Source organism: Dryobates pubescens, chromosome 15 (assembly GCF_014839835.1).
Source record: "Dryobates pubescens isolate bDryPub1 chromosome 15, bDryPub1.pri, whole genome shotgun sequence".
In the NCBI taxonomy this organism is placed as follows: Eukaryota; Metazoa; Chordata; class Aves; order Piciformes; family Picidae; genus Dryobates; species Dryobates pubescens.
In genome coordinates this window covers 6,027,303-6,046,479 of record NC_071626.1, presented here as the reverse complement: position 1 = coordinate 6,046,479, position 19,177 = coordinate 6,027,303, and the positions used below count along the sequence as shown (strand labels likewise).

The following is a 19,177-nucleotide window of genomic DNA, read 5'->3' as shown; positions in this document are numbered from 1 at the left end:
AGCATCGGGCTTAATTGTGGAGTATCCAATTTGGATAGTAGCATTATCTCTGCTCTAGCTCCTTTCTCTTCCTTCAGATCCAATTCTGCTGCCTGCCTGCTGGCTGGGCGCCTGTTCCTTTCTTTATTATTACTATTTTATGGTTATTGTTAATACTTGATATTTTTTGAAACATTCCTTCTCTCGGTCGCGTCCAACCACGTGGGTCTCTGTCCCGGAGGGCTTGACCCACGGAGCACCGGGCACGCCCCGCAGTGCTGCGCGGAGCTGTCGCTCGTCCCTGCCCACGGCCCGGCAGCAGGCACCGGTGCCACCCGCGGCTCGGCGCCCGGGCACGGGTCTCCCCCTTCGCCCCCGCCTGGCGTCGGAGGCTGAGACCTGCCCCCTCCGGCGGCGGGAAGAGATTGAGTTCCCGTTCCATGCACGGTCTCTCTTTCTCCTCATCCTCCTCTCCTTTCCCCCTCTGCTCGCTCGCACAGCCCACCCTTCACACCCTTGCCTTGATATTCCCCTCCCCCCCCCCATCATCATCATTTTCCGCTTGTATATTTTATTATTATTAATCATTAAGCTGCTTTATTAGTTCATCTTGCCGTGCTTTCTTCACCTTCGGGAAGCATTCTTGGAGCTTTCATATTGCAGAGGGATTTTTTCCTTTTTTTTTTTTTTTTTTAAGATTATGTATTTTTAGGGTGATGCTCTGAACACTTCCCCCTCCCCACCCCATATCTCCTACCCTGTCAGTATCAAGAGAAGAGACTGAAGAAGTTGAGCATGTCTGAGGTGGATCAGCCTTGCAGGGAGAGAGGGGGGCAGTAGCTGCTCAGAGCAACCCGGGTGCTTGAAGCAGGATTTGCTGGTATGTATGTAGGTCTGTATTTTCTGACAGCTGTAAGTGTGTGAATTGTTTTCCGTGCGAGATGGGAGGGGGAAAGAGGAAAAAAATTAAAAATAAATACCTGCGAGTTCATGAAATAAATGCCCGCATAGCTGTAAGCCCTACCCGCCTGCTCTGGAGGTGGTGCTGGGGACAGACCCTCAGCCATCAACCCACCCCTAGGAAGAAAACAAACCAGCAGCGCCCAACCCAAACCCTAGAGAGCCAAAGAGACGATGGAGGGGGACGCATGGTGCAAACCAGCTCCGTCGCAGGTGAAGCGGCCCCAACTACCTCTCCCCTTCCTCCCTCCCACCCCCCCGAGGGGCTGTGCGTGTGCGCGGGTGAGCGCCCCGCGCTGCCCACCCAGCCCAGCGCTGCCGGCAGCACTGCAGAGGGGTGGGCACGGTCCTCGCCAGCCCTCCGGGGGCTGGGCCCGGGGGTGGGCAAAATGCTGTGCGTGCGTGGGGAGGGGGCCGCGTGGGGGGAGGGGGGGAGGGAGGGCTCGTTTTCTCTCCGCGATTCACATCGCGCCCGCTTTCCCGTCTCGTATGCATGCCTATCCCGGGAATGGTGTAGTCAGCCCGTATCTGAATTATTTATAGACTCGTGCCAGCTGGGTTTCGGTTGCCTTTTTTTTTTTTTTTTAATTTTAAAAATTAATTTTATTATTTATTTTATTATTTGATTCCCCCCCCCCCCCCCCCCCCCCCCCGCTTGTGTACATTGTTGGGAAATGCGTTTTGCCTCCCTTTCTTCTCAATCTATTAATGTCTTTGTTGGGGAGCGGTTTTTATCCCCTTCAGACCCATCTAATACAGAATTGATGCTTATTTTTCCCTTCAGGAAGGGGACGCTTTGAGGATAATCATGCTTCACAGAAGAACGGCACCGACCTCCAGTTGCTTTAAACACAACCACCTCCACTAGGGCTACAGGAGAAAAAAAAAACCCAAAAAACAAAAGAGAGAGAGAAAAAAAGAAAAAGAGAAAAGAGAATAATCGTAAGAATAATCATTTAAAAAGGCGAAAGGAATGCTTACTCTGGAACCTGCAGTTGACGATCCTTGCCACTCGCGCCGAGTATCCTCTGAAGTGATTCTCGCTGGCTTTTGAATTTGCACTGCTTCGAGACGCAAGATTGCCACAAAGAATCCTCGATTTATTTTTTTTTTAACAGCCAAATAGGATTAAAAAAAAAAACCAACCCCAAAAAACAAAAACCAACCCCCAAACAAACTCATTCCCCCACGTTTGCTCCCCGACCCTTATTCTTCTTATGTGGATATGCAAGCAAGAAGAGGAGACTGGACATTCCCAACATGCTCTCTCCCTTGATCTGTCCGTCTAGAGGTTCTGCTTCTACAAACCAAGGTAGGGAAATTCCTATTACTGTGGTTTTGCTGGCAGCTCATTTTGGTGCACGGGTTTGCTTAAGGAAGACTACTCACCGTAGAACAAAAGGGTTAGGGATGCTGCTCTTAATAGCAGATACAGCAAAGAGATCCCCCACAAAGCGCCAAGAAAACCCCACAAAAAGGGGGAAACATTCAACAGACATGTTGATTCCCTCTTGGTTCACCAAATAGGACGTGAAGAGAAGGCGAGAGGGATGCTTTGAGTTACATGTCGTGTTGTGAATGGGGTGACAGAACCTTGTGATTTTTTTTTTTTTTTTTTTTTTTTGGGGGGGTGGGCAGGTGGGGTCGGGGTAGACACGAAGAGAAGGAAAATGGCTTTGGAAAAGGGTTGAAAACCAGTATAATTCTCATCCATCCGTCCATCCATCCATCCACCCGTAAATTGCCTCTTTCTATTCACTGGTCCAGCGGCTCCTTGTCATGCTTTGATGTGAAAATCGAGCTGGTTAGGAATAGCGGTGCAAAGGAACCTGCTTGTTGCCGAGGAGGGTGGTGCATTACTTAGAACCCACGCCGGCATCTCGATCGTGAGCGGCCTAACGCGGGGGCCGGGGCTAGGGCACCGGGGGCCGGGGGGGGTGTGGGAGCCGGGGCCGCCCCTGGCACCGCGGCAGGAGCCCGCCCTGCTTGCGTGGAGGTGAAGGGCTATTTTAAGTCCAAGCACGTCAAGAGACTTAACCTGAACCTACGAGGCGCTGTATTTAGGCAACTTCACGGGTTTTAATTTATCCCCGTCCCCTCGGTGCTGTCAGCGGGCATTGTGGCCCCTCTCCGCCACCCCCCACCCCAGCCTCCCTACCCCACCCAACGTCCCCACGAAAGGCAGCCCCTTCCCCAGCCCACTTGGGAGGGATGCAAAATGGCTATCGTGCCGCTCGGCTGTAGATACGCGAGAGACACCGGTGCATCCCGACCGTAACGTGACATGTGAGTCTTTCCGTAAGATGGTGGCAAGACAAAGGGAACGGAGAGCCGGGTGGGTGCGGGAGCCGCCGCGCCCCGCCGGGAGCGCCGGGCACAAGGTGTTGAACGACTCGGGGTTATTTTAAGCCTCAAGTCCGTGCCCGCCGTGCTGCTTCGCCCGGCACGCGTGGGACTCAGCGCGCCCACGCCAAGAAAAGGGGTGGGGTGTGGGGGGAGACCAGCGGCGAGCTGCTGCACCTGGAGCCGAACCCTACCACCCTTACCCTCACCGTCAGCCCCCCGCCTAGGCTCCTCTCGACCCTCCTCCCCCTTTCTCTCGTCCCTGCAGCAGCCCGGAGGCCTGCTAGCGGGCGAGGGGAGGCAATACGGAGCGTGGGGCTCAGCCCATAGCAGGAGAAAGGGGGTCGCGTCCACCCAGCCCTGCCACTGGGCGAGCCGGGGGCCGGGGCGGCGGCGGGGGCCTCCAGTCCTTGAGACAGCCGGAGCATACTGCGGCGGGGGCGCGCCTCGCCCGCCGCTTCCCTCTCCTTGATCCTTCCAGTAGCCAGTTCCCACATTTCTGACATGGTTTCGCTGGGCTACGGTTAAAAAAACCGGGAGCGGTTCCCCGCTGAGGGGTTGAGAGCCACCTTTCCTGCCACATTCTGGCTGTGCTTCTATAAATATCTAAGGCTTTCCAGGGCTGATCCGCTCCTGGATCCTCCCTGCCAGAGCGCTCCCTCCCTCCGCAAGTGGGAGCAGAAAGTTTACCTGTGCGAGGAGGAGGAGGACGTGTAGGAGCCTTTCTCCTGTGTTCGAGAGGAATTTCTCAGGCCCCGCAGCTCATGGTTGCTGCCGCGACTCCAGCACCGCCCGGAGCAGCAAGGGGAGAGGAGGGCATATGCTGGGTGAGCCCAGCTAAGCCCCTGCCCCTCTGCACCACACTCTGGGTTTTGCAGGCAGGTGGAAGGGAAGGGAAAAGTCGTCCCGGACATCTAGCAGCAGTGGCAGCCCCCAGCAGCTGGGCTGGGCTGGGCTGTGTTTCACTGAAGAGCAGTGCCCAGCACTGCCCACCTGGTGACTGCCACAGCCAACAGCCCTGTCTGCAGGGTGGCAGGCCCAAGCAGGTGCCACATCCCTGCCATGACCCTTCCCAGACATGACCTGGGCCAGGTTTGCGCAAAGGCAAAGCAGGGTGGAAAGGAATTGGGAGGGAATCCTCATCCTCCTTTTACCCTCCAGGCACCCTTGCTGCTGCCTTTACCTGCGACTTTTCCTCACATTCCCTGTCAGCTCCAGCATGGGCAAAAGGAGATGCCCTTTAATATTGGGCCCACCACTAAGTACAGCTACCTCAGGCTTTGCAAGCAGTGTAGGGAGGACAGCTGGTCCTCCCTGAGCTCTGTGATGGACAGGCAGGTATGCAACACCCCCGTCTGGTGGGGCCCCAGTGCCGCCCCACTGCCCAAGGCCTCAGGGAGCAAAGCAGTGGCATGGCACCCTGGGGTGTGGAGTGACCTGGTGTGGCCCAACTGCAGCTCTGGAGAGAGCAGTAGTGTGTGCGTGGGTGCAGGGTGCTCTGTAAAGCAGCGATGTGGGTATGGGTGATTTTCAAGCACTCACCCACGCCAACCTAGAGCAGCAGCTTGTGTCGCCTCCACATATCCTGGTTTTCTCTGGTCCCCCACCACATCAGCCTGTCTCCCAATCATAGGTGAAGGTCTCAGAGGATTGGGACAGGATGGAGCAGCTCAGGGGGTGGAGTGGGGAAACAGCCTTGGGATGCTGAGACTGGGATGAACAGCCTTGGGATGGTGAGACTTGCTTCCGCTTTCTCTTGGCTCTGTCTATGGTATGCAGGGGCAGATTTCAGCAGGAAAAGGAAAGAAGCATGGTCAAAGCTGCTACTTTTCCTATGAAGCCTGGTCTCTGATCCAGTGACACACACCTGCTGCACCAGCCTGGCTCAGCCTGCATGAGTCCTGGTGCCTCTTGCTGTCCCTTAGTCAGTGAGACTAAGGCTGGGCAAAGGAAGGTGTCAAGAGTGGTCCTCAGCCATCCTGGTCTGGGCAGTGTTCTCAGGATACCTGCATTGATGGCCGAATTTTACATTGTACCTGTGCATGAAAAAGCACAAAGAGATCGTGGAGAGATGGAAAATACAGACCAGGGGCAAAATCTCAACCTTTAATTTCCTTCTAACCATTCTGGCTTTGACTGGTTTTATCCTCAATTTGGATTACCAACTGCTTTTGTATAAAACTCCTATCAACCTATGAACCAGCACCCCATCCTCAAACCCTCACCTACGGGGGGAAAAGGTGGTGCCTGTAATTTCTGTGTTTCACTTGCTGTTGGAGTTCATCTGGGGCTGCTTCTGGCGCTTGGTTTGGAAGAGGGCAGGTGGACCTTGTCTCAGGTGCCGGAGCCATTCTGCGCTAGCGCATGGAACTGCGCTTGGTTTCCCAGGATGGACTCGCGTTGCCTGGGCTGGCGCTGGGAGTCTGTCTCTCTGCAGTACCATGTGGGAGGTCTGGATTTGATTCCCATTGCTGTTTTCTCATTCCCCCAAACTGGCAGAGAATGGGAGTGCTGTACAGATAGCGTTGCTCATCTCTGCAATGGGCTCCACTCCTCGCTCCCATCTTTTGCTCCTTAGGATGCACAAAAGCTGCCTGTGAGATTGAACAGACTGAGGGCTGGTCCCTGGAGGTTTAATCTTCTCAGCCTTTAGGGAGGCCACAGCTCTGCTCTGCCTGTACTCTACTTATTAGTATGGCTTGGTGGGCAGTGGGGAAAGAGAGTTATCTTGCAGATGAAGTATATGCAGAGGGCTTTAAATTTTTTTTCCTTTCCTTTGTGTAAGCAGGAATGTATGACAAAGAAATGGATTAGTTAATAGGAGACATGGACTAGATGATCTGTTTGAGAGAGATGGCTCCATTGGGATTGCCTAACCTGCAGCAGAACGCTGGTAGTATCGACTCTGCCTGACATTGAGTCTCTAGGACTGCTTGACTCTCTGGTGATTTTGGGATTAGCCTTCTTTGAGGTATATTTATACTTGATAGAGAAGCAAGGAGTGGTTGGGAGAAATCTGCCTGATTAGTTATCTGCTATTACTCTGACCCATCCTCCACCTACCTGTCCACAAAAATTCTTTAAACCACAGTGCCTCAAGTTACCAATTTTGTTGCTTCACCGCAGTCAGCTGGACTAGCTACTGCCTTGGGTGCCTCCCTGCATAAGATGAAATGGCAGTTTGAAGATCACAGCCCTGAAATATGTGTGAGGGGAACCAGAGGAAAACAAGATATTTAAAGCTAAGCATGACCCTCTTGCTACCACTGCCTTGTCCCTTCTTCTGAGCCTTCTGTTTCAGCTAAGTGCGTCATAATGGGAACTAAAAAAAGCATTTCTCCAGCCATGAAGGGGCTCCACCATCCTTCTGACTTACCCATCTTGCTTGTGTATTCATCTGAAGACAGAAGAGGTTTCTGGCAGAAATGGCCTAGTATCTGCTCTGGCAAAATTAGCGGTCAGGAGAACCAGGAGACTAACCCAACTAGGGTAAATGCCAAAGGTACTTTTCACATTGGGGAAAAAAAATAATCAAATGAACCCACCTTCCATAGTTCAAGAGCTCATGGCTTCCTTAAGCTGCAACCCACCATCTCCCAGCTAGAATTGTGCATTGACACGTGTCTAAAAGTTGGCCAAGTGCACAGTGGTGATCGGTGCAAACCAGGCAGTGTACTTCCATGAGCCTGAGGTCAGCTGCAGAGAAAAAGCCCCACCTCTGTATGTGCTCAGAAATAAATACGTGGCACTAGGCGGTGTGCAAACTGTGCTGCGATCAACTCGACTCAAACAGTGGCTAATTTGGACCTTTCAAGGCAAGGCTGCCTTTTTCTTTTTTCCCTCTTTTTCATATGCCCACTAAATATGCTTCATGTGAGGGGAATGAAAATACTGCTTTTTCTACTCAGGGCTGTTAAAATAGGGAGAGGGAAAGGGTACCTTTTCTCAGGCTCGGTGTTGGCTGATATGTCCTAAAACAGAGGGTATCTACAGTCTGTAAAGTATGCTGGGTGGCTCTCTTCCTCTTCCAACAGAAGCGAAGACCCTGTTTCAGAGCCACCAATACAGATAGATTGATTAAGCATCTGGGGAAAAAGAGAAATTTCACTGGCTGTGGTTACTGGCTCAAAGTGAAAGGGTCATTAAACCAAAACCTTTGCAGCATTCACTCCTTACACCTCTGACGGCATCCACAAAGAAGGTTCAAAACTGAAGAGTCACTGAAAGCGGCTCAGGCGAAATGTTCTGTTGCCAGCTCTGAACACCGAAGATGTTGCTCTATTCCCAGAGCGCATACAGCATCATTAATATCGGTGTGCATAGCTGTGCTGAAGCATTTACAGGGAAGACACACTTTTAGGGGAAACCCAGGAATTTGGCCTTCATGGTCTGTTTGGTGGTTTGTGTCTGCTGATGGCTTATCCACCAAAACAGATGTGGGACCATTCATTTATTGGACCTGACTAATCCAGGGGACATTATTCTGTCACTCCCACTCACCCCTGCCATGCCAGACATGTAGGAGCTCATGTCCAGTTAACTCTCCATGTGACAAACTTGTAAATTACTTCTCAAGGTAACAGTCAGCCTACACTACTTTGTGTGTAGCTATCTAGCTGTGAAATGGGAACAGTTCTTGCTTACTACACTTCCAGTCTGGCTTTGACCCACAGACCAAAAAAAGCTCTTTCTCTAGCTATCATCATGCTCCACTGGACCTGCTGCCCAGCCTGTGTTTGAGCTCCTTGTTTGTTCAAAATGGTGAAGTTAGATGTCTAGCACCTTTTTATGGATGTGCTTAAAGCCCTGCATAGATAACAGCATTTTGCTTGGAGTCTGCACTTCTAAGAGAGGGAAGGAGAGTGTGAAGGAGGGAACAAAGACGGTGGTCATAGATCAGAGAAAACGAGACCTGTAAAGAAAGGTTGGGAGAGCCAGGCAAGCTCCTTCTGGAGAAAAGACAGCTGTGGGTGGATACCCAACTGTCTGCAAATACATAGAAGACTGCTACAGAAAGAGGACAGGGGCCAATTATTCTCATTAGTCACTGAGGACCAATCAGGAAATAAATGAGTGTAAGATGAAGCAGAGAGAATACAGATTAAACATCAAATTGTTTACTGCAATAATGGTTTAGTGATGGTAGACGATGCTGATAAATGTGACAGAATGGCTGTGACTGAAGATATTTAAAGCTAGATGTAGGTGATGAACTATCAGGATTTAGTATCTAATAAAGATTGTCTCTAGTGAACCATAGATCATGATATTTGCATGCCTAACCAAGCAATTTTGGAGGAAAGATAATGAGCTTGGTCTGCTCTGTGTGCAGGAGGAAGGGGAGGGACTGACTGTCCCATTGGAGGAAACCCTCCTCAGCTTAGTAGGTTTGGTCCTGTGCTCCAAATCTCATATGGTACCTGTAGGAGTCAACATGATGGTGCTGGCTGGTGGCACAGTTTAAGATATAGGGAGCTGCCCAAAGATGTCTGCTTTTCAAAACCCCTGGTACATTGTGGCAGTGTGTACCAGCCTGAGGGACAGCTGGAGCTAAGGTAGAGAAAGCTGTGCAGAAGAGACTTACAAACCTGTTCCATGCGAACAATGCTTTAGTGTTCTCAGGCTCAGTTCTTAGATCCTGGGATAAATGGAGCTATTCTAGATTGAGATCACATCCCTTTTTATCAAGAAGCATTTGTGGCCACTGCTGTCAATGTTTCACACTGTCACAGCATCTGAACAGTTAGTGTGCCAAAATCTGATACTGCAGCAGGAGATACATACCTCATCACATACTGAAAGAGAAGAAGATACACTCCTTGCTGTTTCATGATTTCATTCTTCTGTCTTGCAAGGTGAGCTGTAGTTTAAAGGTGCCTACTCACCTTTGCTGCTTCCAGAAGATAGAATGGGATTTGGGGATCTAGTAGCATCATGGTTCCTGAGAATCATCACTTTGCTAGCCAGCCTTCATAGTCACGCCTCTTAGTGCTCTGAGGTGGCATAGCTTCCTGTGCATGGTTGGGGTTTGGATGGGCAGCTCTGTTAATGGGTTCAGAGAGGGGTCTCCTTACTTTAAGTCAGTAGAGATTCTCCTCCTGGTAGCTGAGAGGGCTGAAAGTGTCATTTTGAGTCTGAATTTGGCCAGCATTGGGAACCCACTGTGTGACCTAAAGCTTATGCCAACTTACATCCTACTGAGCAGCAGCAGAAGCGAGGACTGTGATGCAACCTTACTGGTGGAATACACTATTTTTATTTTTTTTTTTTTTTTTAGCAGAGCAACAAGCATGTAACCCTGACCTCTGATGTTTTTTGTAAGAATCAGGAGTTTTCTATACAGGTGTCTGGAACAAACTCAAATGGAGGAAATGACGTGATAAACTCGGATTTAATATCTTAATTTCACATCTTCTCCTGATCTCTTAGTTAAAGTTGGCATGCAGTGTTGAGGAGATGATATGCACAACTCTCTTCACTTCTTCCTGCCTGTATGACCTCTAAAGAAATCTGGGGACTTTGCAAAAGGAAACAAACATAAAAGTTGTTAAGTTCACTATTTCAAAAGAGACTAGAAGTGGAGGCGGTTACTAGGAGCTGGCTGAGACAGATGAGATTTGGTGTCATGAACCTGCTGATAATTTACTAGCACAAATGCCATGTCTTACATCACAGCTGAGTGCCTAATGAAGAGAAAATTGTTTTCAGGTGATAGGCAGAACAGCCTAATGACAGCTGAAGATATCAGTGCCTGTTCATTGCCTCCAGCTGTGGGCCAGGAAAAGGACGCAAGGTAGGTGAGAGGTTGTAGTCTGCTATATCAAGGGACTATGGTTTCTTTCTGTCATATGAAACTATTACTACTCCAGCACCCCCAGCTGGGAATGAGGTCCTGGAGGTATACAGTGGATGTTTGGAATGTGAAGGCCCTAAATGAATGATAGCCAAGAGGGTTATCAAAGACTGGAACAGGCTGCCCAGGAAAGTGGTTGAGTCACCATCCCTGGATATATTTAAAAGCCATCTAGACATGGTGCTCATGGATATGGTGTAGTAGTGGCCCTGCTAGAGTGATTCTGTGTGAATACTGCCTGGAAATCAATTGCAGAAGATCTGCTAGGAGCCTAAATCTGGCTATGATTCCAAAGGCAATCCTAAATGTTTGCTTCATCCAGGGGCAGGTGGTTTTGATGCCTGTACAGGCTGAAGAGTGGCTCCTCTGCTGTATGGAAAGGTATAGGGATGCTGCAGCTGCTTCAGGAGGAGGATGGATAAGGGTCACTGCTGTAAATCCCTTTGTGCCAGGTAAAGAGGAATGTTAATGACACATGACTGTCACAGGACTCTACTGAGAAATGCATTTGAGGTGCATTGTGGCAGAGGAAATGCATGAAAATGCACTGGCTCATGGCTACTCACATGCAGGCACTTGCATGGGAAGCAGGCAGGAGGGAGCTGCACATCCCTGCAGCCCTCTCTCTCCTCCTCTACAATTCTCGGTTATTGCTGGCTGCTGTAGTCAGTGGCCTAAGCATCTCGGGGGAGATTCCCTCGTGTCAGATGTGTCTGAGCAGAGGCAAGCTGAAACATCAGAGGCTGACAATCCCCAAGGGAGAGTCTAATGAAAGTGACAGAACGACATAATCTGTTCTCACAGTCTCTCCTCTTCAGCGCTCCACGTTTTTGGTGCAACTTGAAATTACCCTCTCACTTATTACTGAAAAGGTGAATATTATGTGTAATTAAAATTGCAAAGCTACTGTCCTGAAACATTGAAAGTCAAAGTATAAAAGCAGCTTGGATGTGGTCTGATGTACCATGTATTTGAGTATTCTGGTAGGAGGCTTTTAAGACTCCATCTGGAAGTATCAAAGTGCTAAATGCCACAAACAGAATCTCAGAAAAGGCATTGCAATCATTTCTTTACATGATGGGGTGGCCTGTGCTCCAAACAAGGGGAGGAGATAACTAAATAGCTTAGAAAAATAAGACTGAGGGACAGGATGCAACCCAGAAAGACCTGGACAGGCTGCAGAAGTGGGCTGAGGAGAATCTCATGAGGTTCAATAAGGCAAAGTGCAAGGTCCTGCACCTAGGTTGGGGCCATCCTTGATACAGGCTGGGGGATGATGAAATTGGGAGCAGCTGTGCAGAAAAGGACTTGGGGGTATTGGTGGATGAGAAGCTGGATGTGAGCCAACTATGTGCACTTGCAGCACAGAAGGCAAATTGCATCCTGGGCTGTATTGAAAGAAGTGTGGCCAGCAGACAGAGAGAGGTGGTTCTGCTCCTCTCCTCTGCTCTGGTGAGACCTCATCTGGAATACTGTGTCCAGCTCTGGGGTCCCCAACATAAGAGAGACATAGATCTGCTGAGGCAGGTCCAAAGGAGGGCCACAAACATGATCAGACGACTAGAACACCTCTCCTACAAAGACAGGCTGAAAGAATTGGGGCTGTCCAGCCTGGAAAAGAGAAGGCTCTGGGGAGGCATTTCAGTATCTGAAGGGGACCTGCATGAAGGCTGGGGAGGGACTGGTGAGAAAGGCTTGTAGTGATAGGTTGAGGGACAATGGTTTCAAACTGGAGCAGCGTACATTTAGGTTGGACATTAGGAGGAAGTTCTTTACAGTGAAAGTGGTGAAATGCTAGGACAAGTTGCCTGGGTATGTGGTTGAGGCCCCATTCCTGGAGGCATTCAAGATCAGACTTGAGGTGGCCATGGGCAGCCTGATCTAGCTGGAGGTGTGGAGCTGACTGCAGGGGGGTTGGACAACATGACCTTTGAGGGTCCTTTTCAACCCAATGCAATCTGTGAAAAGTAGGATAGCTGTGGGATGGCTGCCCGGAAAGAGGCAGTGACTGTTACAGCAAGCTTGTTGAATGCCTGGTTTGAAAGCTTGCAAACTTTCCAAGCAGGGATTTGGAGAGAGGCACTTTGAAGTAGTACCATTTCAATGAGGGGTAAAGGGACTAAAGGGCTCTTTGAACTTCAGGGCTCAGAGAACTTTGCAGGAGCTGAGTGCCTGTGCCTCAGCACTCTCTGAGGCAGAGGCTGGATGCCCACAGCAGGTATCTTACGTGAGCAACTGTTTCTGTGCAGTAGTTTTTTTACTTTCAGAAACCAGGAGATACACAACAGGAGATGAATGTTGGTTAATGGTAGACCTTGCCTTAATACCCTTATACTCATGTTTTGTTAGGACTTTGAGGTGAAGTTCTGTCCTTGGCTCACAGTCTGAGAGATCCCTGACTTCAGCTTTTGGTTTTAGAGATGGTTTAGGACAAAAGAGGTTGGCGATGTAGTGAATATAGCAGGAAATGGGTTTACTGCTGTTGTCACCCCCCAACCTCAGCATTAATTTCATAGATTTTGCCAGTTCTGCACTGAAATTAATTAGAGCTTTTGAAGTGTTTTCATGGAAAAGCAGGAAAAAGCCTAGAACAGCCAGCAGCCTGGGAAGCAAAGAGCGGCTGGGCTTGGGGTGACGCATTCCTGCTCTGCACACTTTAGAGTGGGGCCTTGTCCCCGAGGCTGTCCTAGCCAACAGGAGGGCCCAGTCTACTGGGTCCTCTGCAGTAATGCTTTCTCAGTTGGAGCTTTTCCAGTTGGAGGTGTTCTACTTTATATAAATGCCTATTCACTGTGCTGGAGAGGGAGTGCTCTAACGACTGGCTGTGAAGGTAGCTTGTTTCTTTGGCCCGATAGAAAGTAATTACTTATATAAAAGGAAATTACTTCAGCATGAAAGCAATGGAGAAGCAGGCTCCATAGCCCAGAGGTTGTGAAGTCCTCTGAGATATGGGAGACATGGGAGCTAATTCTCCCTCCAAATTAGGCAGTGCAGGTTTGTTCTTGTTCAGCTTTGGATGCATTTGTATTTCCCAATGACAACAAAATCTTTCATTTAGCATCTAGCTCGGTGCTAACTTCAGGTGGAAGAAAAAGTGACAGGAGGAGGTGAATTCCCAGTGAACACAGCCCTGATCCTCAAGCAAATACTCTCAAACAAAGGGTGTGGAATGAGAACTGCAGAGACTCTGTGGCAGGAAACCAGAATTATTGCTTCAATGAAAAATTTTATCATTTCCTCTAATGTGTAGGTAGCTCTTCAAAGTCATCTCCAGATCTTTAAAATTACTTGGGATTTTCAGTCCTGCAGTTTGTATCCCTCAGCATATCCCTTCTCATTGTTCATTATACATTTGCTTTCATAATCTCAGAGAGATATTTGACTTTTATACAGAAAGGGTGGTTTTTCCAGAAGCCAGCCCTAGCTGTGGGAGACTTGGTTCCAGAGAATCTCAGAGAGTCAGTGAAGAAAGAGGGGGTCCTTTGAAGGGCAGTGTAGAGCAGAAGCCTAATGATGTGCTCCAGCTTCCCTCTGGAGAAGCTAATAATTACTGTCTACAAAGGCAGCTTATACAGGTGAGCTTCCTGAAGACTTTTAAGTCTCCCTTTTGTTTTGTGCCTATGCATGTTAAGCATGTACAGGACAGGGGGGCTGGAGAAGACAAAGTTGTATAGAATTATCCCTCTTTCACCAGCCAGTTTGTAAAACAGTCACAGCCCAGGAGGGATCCAAAATTTCCTAATTCCTTATCCTCTGTATTTTTCCACTGTAAGAAAATTGTCTGCCTGATAGTTAAAATCATTCTGAAATGTGAAGGCTTGGAGACCCTCAGTCTGGGTCTGATGTAAAGGGTTCCCAAATGTGATTTCAATTTGCCAGAAACAGCAATGTCCATATAGCTCAGCCCAGTCACAATCTCTGGACTTCTCAGACTTTAATTTTAAGCCAGGGAGCGACAAATTGGCTTATGAGGTCCCTTGGCGTGAACAGATATCATAAGGCTAGTCCTTGGCACCCCACAGAGAACTCTTCTTCAGGATGCTGTGGAAGGCTAGGGAGAGATGGCCAGGGCTTACTCCTTCTGTAACCACTGTGTCCCAGAAGGGAGCTGGTGTAAGAATGGCATTTAATTATATGCCTTTGTACGTCTTTGTCTGCATGTGTTTAGAAGCATTACCCATCTCTGCCAAGGCAGATGTTTCATAAGTAAATATTGCTTGCATGATGAAGCATAAAAATCAAACAAAACAGCAAATGAGAGTGAAGGTTTGACCCAGCAGTCTAACTGTGTCCTTTTAAGTGCACAGAATAATACAGAAATCTGTGTACCTTCTCTGACATAACAGTCTTCTGTGATACTGGGCAACTGTGGCAGGGCAAATTGTGATGTGTACCTATGCAGCTGCAGCCCAGAGGCCAGATCTGCTGTCCCTTTGAAGTCAGGCAGAACCTCGTCATCGGCCGTGTCGAGAATTGGATCGACTTTGGTTGTCTGCTCTGTTGCACGAGACACAAGGGCTTGCAATATCTCTTTGGATCAGCTTCATTTCAAAATGCATCATTGTTTAGAAACTTGTTCACTTCTGACATCTGAGGGACATCTTACATAGCTATTGTGGTACTGTCTAGGTTGCTATTTTGATGCCTGCAATGAATGCTGCATAAATCCCTAACGTTAGCCGCACACAACGGGTGTGTTTTTTTGTGTGTCTTTGTATTCGATGGTCTCCTTGTTTTTCAAGCATTGAGTGATGTGATTTTAAGGATACCAACAGATTCATCAACATTTTTTTTTTGCTGTGTAAGTTTTCAGGTGTGTTCTTGATCACCTATTGCATTGCTTTGCCTGCAGTATAAAGCAGCAATAAATATAGAATCTGGTTGACATTCAGTTTTGGGATCAGATTAAGTTGTGTCGAGTTTCCTCCCCCAAATCCTCATGGACTGTGCCTGGAGGAGAAAAATCAATGGTGCTCTGGTAAGAACTGCTTAAAATGGCTGTATTTGACATAGCTATGGTTTCTGTTTGAACAGGATTTGAGACTTCTGAAGCAACTTAATGGCCTTTCCCCATAATTTGAATTACTTTGAAAGAGTAAAATAAAGTGATGGTTTAAAAGTTGCAGGACAAACCTGGTGGATGGTCATACAACTTGATTTTACTGAGAGGGAGAGAAAAAAAGAAAGAGTTAAAGTCCTAAATTCCCTTTAAAACTCCTTTATTATAGGATGGCTAAGTATTTCCTGAACTTGAAGGAGGTGACAGAAAGACAGTGTTTGGTCCAATGCTCCTCCTGGATAGAACAAATCGACATGTTCTTTGGGTGAAGCCTAGGGGTTTAGAGAAGTTCATGTGTAAAAGGCTCAGCTTGAACCTTGGCTTTACTGAAATGCCACATTTATTACACCAGCTAAAGAAATACAGAACTTGGATAAAGTTCTGCATAGCAATGCAAAGAGAAGGCAGATTTCACTTGGAAGCAGCAGGTTAAGCTGTGCCTCTTGATATAAGTGGAAAGGAAACATTACACATTCACACCAGTAAATTTGCCATACTGGGGAGCAGCCATTCCACCTCAAGCAGCAGTTGCAGTCAGCTGAATGGATGGAGTTTCTTGGTGCAGAACTGAGGGGCTTGAGGGACATGCAGTTGAGAATTGTCTCACTGCTTGCTAGAGCTAGATGGCAAGAACCACACTTAGGTGGTTCTTAGCCATAGTCAGCTCCCAGCTGGCTGAAGCCAAGCTGACCTTGTCCATCCTGGCTGAGCTGGTCTAGTATATGCTGATCAACATTTGGCAGAAGGTGCCCATCCCTGGTCTGTGCCAGGAGATACAGTCAGGTGGTTTGGCTAGAGCTCCTCTCCTCTAGATGTATGCATAGGTATAGTCTTTCTTTTCAGGCTAAATACATCCCAGTTTATTATAGACTAGTCTCCTGCACAGATGGCCACTGGGCTTCCAGTAAGTGCAAAATGAGAGGTGGGAGAGGTGTATGTGTGCATCTGCACCATCTCACATTTTCTAGGCATCCAAAGGATGGATACTCTGCAGTTTTGTACTTTCATTCAGTCCACTTTGTCTTCCTCTGCTCGAACTGCTCCTGTTACTCTTGTTAGTGCCACCACAAAGATCCTTGCTGACTGTCACAGGTTCAGCCAATTCACACACAGTGCAGCTTCTCAAGTGACTGTTGAGCTAAGCCTCATCCCTCACTTCTTTCTGTTGGCACATCTGGCAGAAGGCCCTCTGTTGCTGCTGGTGAGGAGGAAGTGAGATGACTTGGGTCATGAGAATAGGTAGTGGCAGGAGAGCAGATTTATGTACCTTGCTGGACTTCCGCTGGCAGTAAATTGCATTCCAGTCCCGGGAAGGTCTGGACCATGAGGGACTGAGAGAGCTGACTCGTAAATTTACCTGCCCTAGCAGTACATATGCATGGAAGAGGGTGGGAGGGAAGAGCCAATGCTGTATTTTCCCTTGTTTTCTGGGGAGAGGGAAACTGGTGCTGCAGCCTGCTTGGTGCAGGTAGATGTGCCCCCTTTTATTCAGGGCTCAGAACAAAGAGGGCACAGGCACAGCCAGAGGCACAGGGGCAAAACCCCCAACCCACTTCTTTTAGACACTGCTGAGCTGCAGCTGCCTTGTGGCTAGCAGAAGCTGGACTAAGATGAGCAGCATCTCCCTCATAGAGTGGAACAACCACGGAAGCAATGCATCAATGCTTATGAGGGCTAGCTCTCTACCCACCCCCAAACATGCAGCATCTCCACCTTCCCCTTGCTCCTCCATCCTCCTCCACTCTCCTCCAGCCTGGACAAGCCCAACTGGAATTCATGCCATCACCCCCATCTTGGGAGTCAGGACAGGTGCTGGATGTGGCTAGGGAGACAAAGTCACCCTGTCTCAGTGCCTTTGAACTAGGCTGGGAGGTGTTGGAGGTTCTGGTATCTGTATGGGGGCGGGGAGGGGGTTGAGGTGTAGGGGAAGAGTTTTGTAGATTTCAGAGGGACAAGTTTTTTGGAGGAGGGTAAAGGGTTTTTTCTTCTGCATTCTAGGAAAATTTTCTTTGCACCCATGTCCTGTTTCTGTGACTGTCCAGTGCCAAGGCCACATCTGGGATGCTTTACAGCAATGTGATGTCTCAAAGAAAAGCTTTAAATAAGCCTCTCCCTTTGGCGTAAAGGAGAATGGGAGCCTCTGACACCAGCATTTGGAGGAAGCTGTGCCCACATTGAGGGTGCATACAGACAAAGGCAGTGGTACATTTTGGTGATGCTTGATTGGCACCTGCCCAGTGCTCTCATGGGTCTTCACAGGTCTAAAAGGGCCAGCACATTTTCTGAGAGCAGCAGGGCCTGGTGCAAAGCCATCAGGCGGCAGCACAACGTCAGTACGTCACCAAAGCCAAACTGCAGCGTTTGAAAACCCTTTGGCGCTTTTGGGTGAGGGACTGGTGCTGAGGACAGGCCTGTGGAAAATCTATATTGTCTTGTGAGTTTAGGGATGTGCCTTGACTTTCCTCAGATGACAAACCCTGTGCTTTTTGCTTTGTGAGAGTATTTCCATTGGAAATCAAAGAGATTTGAGATACATAGCTGGCTAAGCAGTCATACCTCAGAATAGGATTTGGGGATTAGCAGAGTGGATAATAAATTGAATAGTAGGAGTTAAAATCAGGCTGCACTCGGAAAGAAAGCAGAGATGAGAGGTACACCCCTGGAAAGCAGTAAAGCCAGGAATGACACAGGGGTTACACTGGTTAGCAAATGAGATCCAGGCTCACAATACAATGCGGCAGCAAAGAGGCTGATGTGATTTCTGGATTGCATAAACAAAGCTATTGCATCTTGGAGCAAGGAAATGTCTCCTACGTGTTTCTAGTCATGTTTTCCTCATGTGCCTGGTCTGAGTGTACCTAGGCTATTTGAGTTCATTTCTGGAGAGAGGTCGGTGTCCCAAAGATGGCAGCAAATTAGAACAAATTCAGTGGAGCAACAAAAATGATTAAGATGCTGGAGGGATTGATCTAAGAGGGAAGATTAAAGTAACTAATTACATTTAACTTGGCCAAATGACAATTAAAAGAGAGATGTGATGACTGCCTTAAAGTGTGTGCTCAATAATGTAAACACGGAGGAGAGAGGAGAATGAGGAATTGTTTAGTGCTGACAGAGCTGCTGTTGGTTAGGTGCCCGGCCTGCACTGCTAGGGGAGTTGTGTGAGAGCCTCACCAGAACTGAAGAAGAAGTCACTGTGACCAAACAATAGCAGCAAACTGAACAAAAGGAGGTGCTGAATATACAGCACAGTTCCTGCTGTGAAGCGTGGCAGAGGCAAAGTAGGATTCCCAGGGAAGCGATGCAGTCTCTGAACGAAAGTAGTCCTGGAAGCTTTGCTGTGATGAGTGTCCAAAATTCTCCAGGAGAGGAAGGCAAGAATATGATGTTCCCGTGGGAGTCTTCCCACTCCAATTTGCAGGACCTGTGGATTGTTTCCCTGCTGACCTCTTGGTTGTGATTATATGGTGCTTTTTAAAAAGCCAGTTTGCAGGCTGGAAGGAAAGCGAGCAAGGGGATATGCAGAGATGACAGCAGACACCATGCCCTGTAAGAAATGCTAAGAGAGCCAGGCATGTTCAGTCTAGAGGAAAGATAACTGTGGGTGGAAACCTAACTGTCTGCAAATCTGTAAAGGACTGTTATAAAGACAGAACAAGGGCCAATTATTCCCTTTAGTCACTAAAGGTAGATCTGGAAAAAAATTGGGTCCTTAGCTGAAGCTGGGAAAAGCAGGATCTGTGTGAAGGAGAAGCTGAAGTGTTGGTGAGAAGGAGGCTAGGAGAGGATGGGGGAATTGCCATGAGTCTGGACACCCAGGGATGACAGAAGCACTCACTTAGCAGGGGGCAACACAGACATCAGGAAATCGATCTCGTTTCAGCGAGATTCCATATGATTGCATAGTCTTGAAAAGGCTGTGGAGCTCCTGCACGAGCCAGCGCTGTGGTGCTTTTCCTCCTTGCAGGTTATTTATTCAGGGC

General features: G+C 48.5%; 1 protein-coding gene across 1 annotated transcript in view; it reads left to right on the top strand.

Moving 5' to 3' along the window:
• Positions 1–2,075: 2,075 nt before the first annotated feature.
• The window catches only part of GRIN2B (glutamate ionotropic receptor NMDA type subunit 2B), a 214,178-nt gene continuing 197,076 nt past the window's right edge, over positions 2,076–19,177 (top strand). Inside the window, exon 1 of the mRNA XM_009902433.2 lies at positions 2,076–2,251. The gene's annotated coding sequence lies outside the window, so the exon portion shown is untranslated. The remainder of the gene's footprint in view (positions 2,252–19,177) is intronic.